The 9104-nt window shown below is 32.4% G+C and overlaps 1 pseudogene; it reads right to left on the bottom strand.

The window, feature by feature from the left end:
* Nucleotides 1–1067, bottom strand: LOC128159191 (multiple epidermal growth factor-like domains protein 10; annotated as a pseudogene).
* Nucleotides 1068–9104: the final 8037 nt, after the last annotated feature.

Here is a 9104-nt window from a genome sequence, read left to right on the forward strand (position 1 = left end):
TTAAACTGCCATATTTGAGATCCCTTCATAATGAACTGGTTCTGATAGTCTGTCGCTTGGACATTCATAACATTTTTTTCTTCGCCTCTTTGAATATATTATGTATCACTTTTCGAGTAAACAGAATAGCAATCGTTATCAAAATTAAACCAACTATGGAAACGATCACTATAGAGATGTTCTTTGTTGAAAACCAGGTTCTAAAATGTTCAAGCAAAATAGAATCTTTAGCTCCTCTTTTATCAATTGTCAGGTTACCCATAGTTTCCATGGTAAAGGACGTAGCATTGGCGTCTTTCACATCACCTTGGAAATAAATATCCTCGATTGTTTCTTTTTCTATTAAAGCGTATGTAAATAAAAATCGTTCATTCAAAGAGCTGAAAATATTTGTTTGAACATAAATCTATCAGAAATTTATAATTGTAAAGATGGAAAAACCCTAAATATTATTTGTATATGTTATACATGTATATCAACAGTCCAAATTGATCGTTGCTTTGTATATTATTGCGGAAAACATAATTTGTTACGTCATGAAACTATTAAACTTTTGTTTACGTACTTGGACAACCATCTGCAAAATCAAATTCGTCAACAGGACAGTCGCAAGTAAATTGGCAACCAATTCCAAAATAAGGCGATGGACAGGTATGATTACAATTAAATCCATAAAAACCCGGCTTACAACCTGAAATAGGAAATGTGATAAGAAAATAGGTTGGTTTAATGCGTGCCTTAATGCACATTTATGTATGTTGACAGGTCTTGATAATTTTCTAAATTATAGTAATTAACTGTAAAGTTAATAGAAAATTGCCATTTTTAAAATGCTTTTAAGAAGTGTACCTTAAACTTACTTTTGCATTTGCCAAGAAATTCATCCCACTCTTTGTCAAAACAACAAATAGTTCTGGAAAAAAGCATTTAACCATTAATAACAGAAACCACAAAATACATTAAAAACAATAACACTTACACTATTAAAAAATAAATCTTATCCTTTTTTTTTTACACTGAGCAGCATTGGTTTCAGGAAGAAAAAATATAAAAATCAAACTGACCATTTCAAAGCAAAGAAAGTAGTGTAAAACTATCGGATCCTATTCTAAAATAAAATAAATTTCCTGTTGATGTTGCATTGAAAACATCAACATATGTAAACGATAATTATTTCCGTAAACTATTTTATAGGGATGCACCTTACATTTGTTTTACACATAATCTCGGTTCTGTTATTTAGCTTGAAGTCCATGTATAATATATATCAAAACAACTCAGGTGTTCTACATGTAATTACATATTGTTTAAAAATAAACTTTCTAATTCATAATACTAGTCCATATCGTAAAAAATCATACTGTGCAGTTTGCTCATTGACATTATTCACGGACAACATTCATTTGTTTCTTTTTTGCATTCAATCGGAATAATTATAAGCTATTTTTTATGCGATTGCGACATCAATTTTAAAGTTAGTTGTAAATTTGGCTAGGGGACTTACAAATGTAAATAGGCTAATTAAACAACAAGTAATATATGACAATCATATAGATGTACAGACTATGAACTTACATGGTATAGAAGTATTTACACATGCAATTGCCATGCGCAGATTCAGAAAAAGATGTTTAGAGGGATATTCTTGTTTACTAATGGGTCTCAGGGCCTAGTTGTGGTGTGCTGTAATTTTGGTGATCTAGTTTGATTAATTGGTTTATCGCACATAACGAAAACTATCAAATTTTGCCTATATCTACTGTAATTTTCTGTAATGACATTTAAGAAAGAGCAGATCTCTCTTTAATAGAAAAACACTTTATATATTTGAAACCACGCCAAAGTGAGAAAGTCCTTAAAATCTGTCATTATAGTATTCAAAATGTCTTTTTTCTCACCTTCACTTCTACAAATACGTTCAAACCTTTGGTCTTACGTCTTGTCCCTTGTTTCAACTCATAGTGGTTTAGCCGGTTTAACGAAGAATATTGACCCGGGTTGAAAATGACCCGGGATTCATCTCTGCCCTTTACAAGGACCACAGTTTCAGAATTGGTGCAGCCACTCGTGCAACACAATTAGGTTATTCTAAAAACTGCATTCAAAAGAGAGGCAGACGGAAATCTGATACATTTCGCAGATACGGTCGTCAACCATTACCTTTTACTCACTAGCTCCGTCTCGTACAATGACCACTGCGGTTAAGTATAATGTCGATATTCTTAATTCTGGTAACAGGTCAAAACACAGGGCGAAAAGAACATATTTAGGCAAGTCCTTAAAGGTGGCTTAACGAAGGCATAAAGGTGGATTAAAGGAAATACGATCTCTAAGTCACCTTTAAGTCACCTTCAAGCTACAGCTTATAGGACCTTAATGTCCAAACTTCTCAAACCCATCTTTAAGAGATGTTTAAGCAATCTTTAAGCATCTTTAAGTGGCATATTTACGCTCCCTTTAAGTTGTCTTTACACCATCTTTAAATTCCCTTTAAGTCTGATCAAGCTGAACAGATTCATCTTATATACATATACTAAATGTAAAAGCTCTTTTGTAGGGATGAAAGGATGTGATCCGAGTGATGATGTAGTTTCAAGGGGGAAGGGGGGGGGTGGCGAGCGCAGTCCCTGTCTTTAAATCTGCGCATGGAATTATATTAAAGTATGTTTGTTTCATATTTTAACTATTCGGTGAAAGCTCTCTCTCTCTCTCTCTCTCTCTTTCTCTCATTAGTAATTAATATTTGATATTTTACTAAATGATTCTTAGTCGAAAACCATTGATTGTATGACTCTTAGCATATGATGTTAAATTCATAAATTTCATCGCACTTGATTCAAAATTCAATGATACAAATCTACACAAATTCGTTTTTATTTTTATTTATTTTTTTCGTTAAAGAACAAGAATTCACACAAACTTAGTACGACATCCGGTTTCTTTCATTTCTTTTTATCCGGTTTTAAAACTAAAAAAATAAAACAAATAAAACTTGATCAAATTTGATAATCAGTTTAAGATATGCATTTTTTTTTCAATTCTAAATATTCCTAGGTCTTATTCTAGATCTGCTATATACAAATTGTACTTATTAAAGATGGAAAAACTCTCAACGGTCTTTGTTATACCGGGCGAGATATTGCTGCTTTGTTTGTCTAGACATGATTTCATTCTTTTGTGTATATCTAATTAAAGTCTATTGTTTGTTCAACTTGAGAAAATCCCTGGAACTAACACAGAATAAACAAGATATACACAACAGATGTGTCGTGTGCCCAGGGCACGTCGGGGATTCTTAAGATGTTTAAATCTTAAAATGTACATGCATACGATAAGTGAATGAAAGTTCATTAACATTTGAAGTTCATTCTTACAATTTCATTTCCTCATCCTTGGTTAAAGAATATTACGTCTACAAATTAAAGATACATGTATGTAAGAGTAAAATCTAGAGAGTAATTAATTACAGTACCGGTTAATTATTTAAGTATATGTATGAGCTTTAGGGTAAATATGTCACATATCCGGCCGGGTGCATCATATGTACATGTATATATATACATGTACATCATTTGCAATTGCCACAAGCAGTAAATACGTCACCGGTACATGTAATTGGTGACATTATATGTTTTAGAATTGATAGTATAGAAATCATGTATACAATTAAATACATAACATATATCTTTTAATTTGTTATTCTAGATCTGTTGTAAATGTATAATAATCAATATTATTAACATTATACATTATTCAACGGCGTCGTGATCATGAAAACCGGGAATTTGCGTATAACTATTACTTTAATAGTTTCAATGCATTAAAAAAATAGTTTCATCTTCTTCCTTGCGTTTCATAGTTATGAAATATGAGTTATGAATTGGCTGAACGTAATATATCTACCCGGTTTAAATTTATGAACTAAGTATTACTAGTAAACCTAACAGTTTCCAATCAGGTACAATATATTTTTTTTTCACTGAGGACCAAGAAGCCGTTTTTTATTCCAAACACATGCATGCATGTAGTTTATAAATTAGATACTGTGAAATCATTAGTCCTTTAATTCCGTGTATCATGTTAAGGTTTATGTTTTACCATCCTTACATTTGAGATATGTTGCAGATGTCAACTGCTGTTCTCTCAAATCTGTATGTCAATAGGGGTTGAAAATAAAAAAAATCACGTTTTTCTTCCTTCTACAGTTCTATTCCTATTTACAATTAAGGGTTAAAAAGGTCAGAAGTCAACAACAGTCCGATTAATTTGAAATTTGTGTTATGCCATGTATGGTAATTATCACATTAACACAAATCGGACGTTAATTGGTGTGTTAATGTAAAAATGTGTGAAAATAATTTCTTTTTCTCTTTTGTGTCACTATACGTGTTTGTTCTTTAACTGTGCTTTCTTGTCCCTAACCACAAAACAGGACTTCGCATGATTGATATTTGTATTATATCTTTGGTAAACTGTGTTAAAGCTGACAAGGTTTCATAAATATGCATAATTCTCTTTTATCTTCAACTGGCGCCATATAAGTTGTCGATTTATATTGTTCTGTTAATCGCTGCACACACCCTAAACAAGGCCGAGAACGTTATTGCTAGATCTGCTTCACCACATTCAGGTATTTGATACAACCGAACATGTTACCTAGGACGACAAGACGTAAAGAAACGCGTTTTGAAGAAAAATAATATGACAACCACTGAACTGGCAAGGAATGTCCACTGAACGACAAAACAAGCCGCATATGCTTCAAAAATCCTCGATAATTGTAGACCGTGTCCATATGTATGTAATAACATTGCACATGCGCAAACCACACGCTGTGGCAGATCAAGCAATCTCAATGACCGCATGAATTTTTGAACCGGAATTCTTTTTTTTTTTAGAAACCGATGGAAACGATGTTACGTTGTTACTTTCTTGGTTTTACTGTCATTTAACTACTGTGTTAAATGAAGTGCCGCCGGGGTTTTCAAAACAATGCAGATGTTAAGCACTCTGTATAAATAGCACACGTGTTTGATGTGCATGCGAAGTAAGGCTGCACTATCTATGCATGATAATACGAAAACCTTAGACATTCTTTCCAAGAATAAATATGTTTTGTATTTTAATGATTGTTGTTTTCTCTGTATTCTTCGTTAAAAACATTTTCATACAAAGTGTAGTTCATGCATTTAGTCTGTGCAGGCGAAATGCTTCGTCGGCTATCAACCGACCGTAACTTTCGCAATATTCAACAGTGACAGTTTTGGAGCAATCGGACCTAATATGGCGTCTAAATGTTCTTTTGAATCCATGTCGACCGTAATTTCTAAACAATATTGTATTGTATATTTCAACAAAAACTTGTATTGCTTGAAGTACATATAGTCCAAGAGGGGGATGGTCACGATTTTGGTCAATTTCTTTTTCTTAATTTTAATGTTTATGATGCTTTAGTAAGTCATTTCTAATAACACTTTCATTTATTTATAACTTGGGTTTCATTAGCGAGTGCTCTGGAAATACCATTTCACAGTACAATGTGCGGCTAAATTTTGAGTGTCAGTAGTTCAGTTATAAGCAAATTACAGAGCTTACACTTTTTGCTATGTAAACAAAGCTTTTGTTTACATTTTGAATTTTTAAGTGAAAACTCCAGTTTTAGACCAAAAATGAATGTGTTAGAGGGGCCAGGTCACGATTTTAGTCTAAAATTATTCCCCCCCCCCCCCAATTTTAATGTTAACAATGCGTCAGTTAAGCATTTTAAATAGGCAACCAGAATGTAAGTCTCAATCGTTGAGTTATAAGCGAGTTACAAAGCTTAGAATTCTTATTCTTTGCTATGTACACAAAACATTTGTTTATATTTTTAATGTTGAATAAACATTCCAATGTTAGACTTATTTTTTTTTTTGGATCATTTTTGTTGTATGCATATGTTCTAGATCTATATAAATTATACAGTTTAGTTTTTGCAGGGAAGTCCCGTATAGTATTTTATCTAGAATTCAATTTCTGATGATTTCATTATTGTGTAGACCTCCCCTATAGTCTGTTTTCCTTATTGTCAAAATAAATAAATCAATCAATCAATCAATCAATCAATCGATTAATCAATCAATCAATCAATCAATAAATAAGCATACATCAATGTGTTATATTCTTGATATGCCTAACCTATATCACCAATATAACATAAAACAGCATTTTTTAAATAGTGGCAAGGGAAGTTGAAACTTGTCCGGAAGCATTCTCGGGTAGTGTCAATTCAAACTTGTAAAATCCATGACCCCTGGTGATAGGGTGGGGCCACAAAGCGGATGGGTTCGAATTTCTACATATAAACATACAGAGAAAATCTTTAAAAATCTTCTCCTTAGAAACTAATATATCAGGAGAGTTGAAACTTGTGGAATAGCATCCTCACATAGTGTAAATTCAACGTTGTGAAATTCATGACCCCCAGGGGTAGAGATGGGGAGTATAATTTTTTATAAAGGAATATAGAATAAATCTTTAAAATCATTCTTATCAGAAACCAACCAGCCAGGAAAGCTGAAAATTGTGTGGAAGCATCCCCGGATAGTGTATATTCACGGTTGTGAAATTCACGAGCCTCGGGGATAGGATGGGGCCACAATAAGGGTCGAAATTCTATAAAGGAATATATAGAGTAAATTTTAAAAAAAATCCTTCTCAGAAATTAATCAGCCATGTATCTCATTAAACTTGTTTAGACTTTGGCCCTTGAATGATTACAAAACGAGTGGGCCTCACAAGGGGTTCAGAATTTGATGTATCTTTATATCTTATATATGAACAGTTGTTGAGGTTCTTTTTTGGTTGAGAACTGCACTGCTGACAAGCGAAATTTCTATAAAATCATCCTGTTAGAGAAGAGACTAATGATAATAAACGTGCAAACATCTAGGGGGGAAACGGATTTTTATTTATACAGTATCTACATGTACATGTATGATATAACATTGTTAACAAAGTTTGAATTATGACTTCATTAAGCTGATTTTATCATACGTATTGTTCCTCAGGTAAGCGATGTGGCCAATGGGCCTCTTCTTTCTCATCGTATATTCCAAGTTTTTTTTTTTTTTTTAAATTCTATTAATATATAATTTTAAGAAATTTAGACTTAGTAAGATCAAATAATATATTTGATTAAAATATTTTATTTCTAAATTACAGTTTTGCGTTCACAATAACCAATATTAACAGCTAAATAGATGCATACACTACGGTTTTATTAAACTCGCTTCAATAAATACCAGCACCATGCTATGTAAATAACTATTTTTTTAAAGGCTTTTTGTTTAAGCTGGATGCTTGTAAACCTTAACATTATATAAGAAAAAGTGAATGAATCCCTTTATTTCTAAGAATTATTTAGAATTTAATCCTGCAAAAATGAGGCCACGGCGCACGGTCAAAATTTGTTGTGTCAACAATAAACCAAATAATATTGAATATAATATATCTATCAATTGGGCTCAAAACCATATAATACTGAAACCTCAAATTAAGTTTTGTCTTGGTATTTTATGTTCCAAATAATGACGTGATATATTGTTTTGTCGAACAGATATTAGTAACTAAAGACAGATTTTAGAATTGACTTAAAACATCGACGTCGCCGGACGTCACGGCGCAACGAGAGGTACAAACAAACAGGAAAAAGTCGACACAAGCTGTGAAAATGCTCAATTGCGCAAACAATAAGTCAACAATTATTTGCAAGTCCACAATTCTTTGCAAGTTTGTGTTTAACTGTAATAAATTTTTTAGGGGTGGTGGTAAATGTATTTTAAATATTAAACAGAGAGTAGAATATCTGTAAATATTTGGTCAAAAAATAAGTAACGTCAACCGTCGTTTAGGGTTATCCTTACTATAAATAAAGAGATACGGGGTTAAAAAATGAAAACATCGATGAACTAACTTATGATTCTCGAACAAATGTGTGCAAATAAGATGTTAAGTGGTTCAGTGCAATTTTAAATTGTAAGGAGAAAGGTACAAGAGACTAAGCATGATATAAAGATGGGGTATAATTATCTATAAACTGTGCATGTTTAATATTGACGCCATGTTTTGAACGTTATCGTGCGCTGTGGTGACAAAACATGCTGTTTTTAAAAAGGGGTAACAAAAATACCGTGTAATCAAATGGACTAAAACTTTGCATATCAATAACATAAGTGTTGGTTCACATATTAATCTGTTAAGTATGACTTTCATGAAAAATATATGATAGACAGCCACATTGTCTTCGTATTTTTTGATTGACCCTCGTATATGTGAATATTATTACAGTCTCCAGTCCTAGTCCTAGTTCTAGTCCTAGAGTCAAGGTCCATGAACATGTACCCACAATAACAACAGTCAAATAGTCATAAAATATGATTTGCTTGTTCGTGCTTCCTTTTCATTTCCGTTGTAAAGAAGGGTAAACAAAGCATAGACATCTTATAAATATGATATCGAATTGAACTTGCTAATATATTTTTCGCGTTCAAATGTACAAGTGGATCAAGCATTGATTTTTCCATTCAAATAAATAAACGTGAAGTTACGTGCACATGTATTTCGCTGTATGAGTGTAAATTGCGATTCCTTGATGAGGCTAGTCGACTTGTGTATTTATGATTCAGATAGTGTGATATACATTGCCAATGCTATGCTTTCATATCTACCCCAAGGACACAGCGTATCTTTTGTTATTAGAGCAGAATACAGAGTGGGAAAAGTAATATTGATTAAATAAGACAACACAAGGGCAAGAATAAAGAATGGCCAGGAAAAACAATTTGTTAAGCATTGAATTTTAAATTTCTAATCTTTTAAAAAAAATCTGAAGCGAATATCTAATTTTTTCAGCTCACCATGGCCATATACAAATAAAATCACAATATTATCAGGACTACACATGTATATATTCTTATACACTGGGGGTACTTTGAGGATGTTATCATAAGGTTGGAGGAACTTGAAATAACGGTTTTATATGTTATATGTTACTCCAGAATTGGGTTAACGTTTAACTCTTTTAAAAGGCGGTAATACTGTTTAGCAAGGTGGGTAAGTCTAGC

Source organism: Crassostrea angulata, chromosome 8, assembly GCF_025612915.1.
Source record: "Crassostrea angulata isolate pt1a10 chromosome 8, ASM2561291v2, whole genome shotgun sequence".
NCBI lineage: Eukaryota > Metazoa > Mollusca > Bivalvia > Ostreida > Ostreidae > Magallana > Magallana angulata.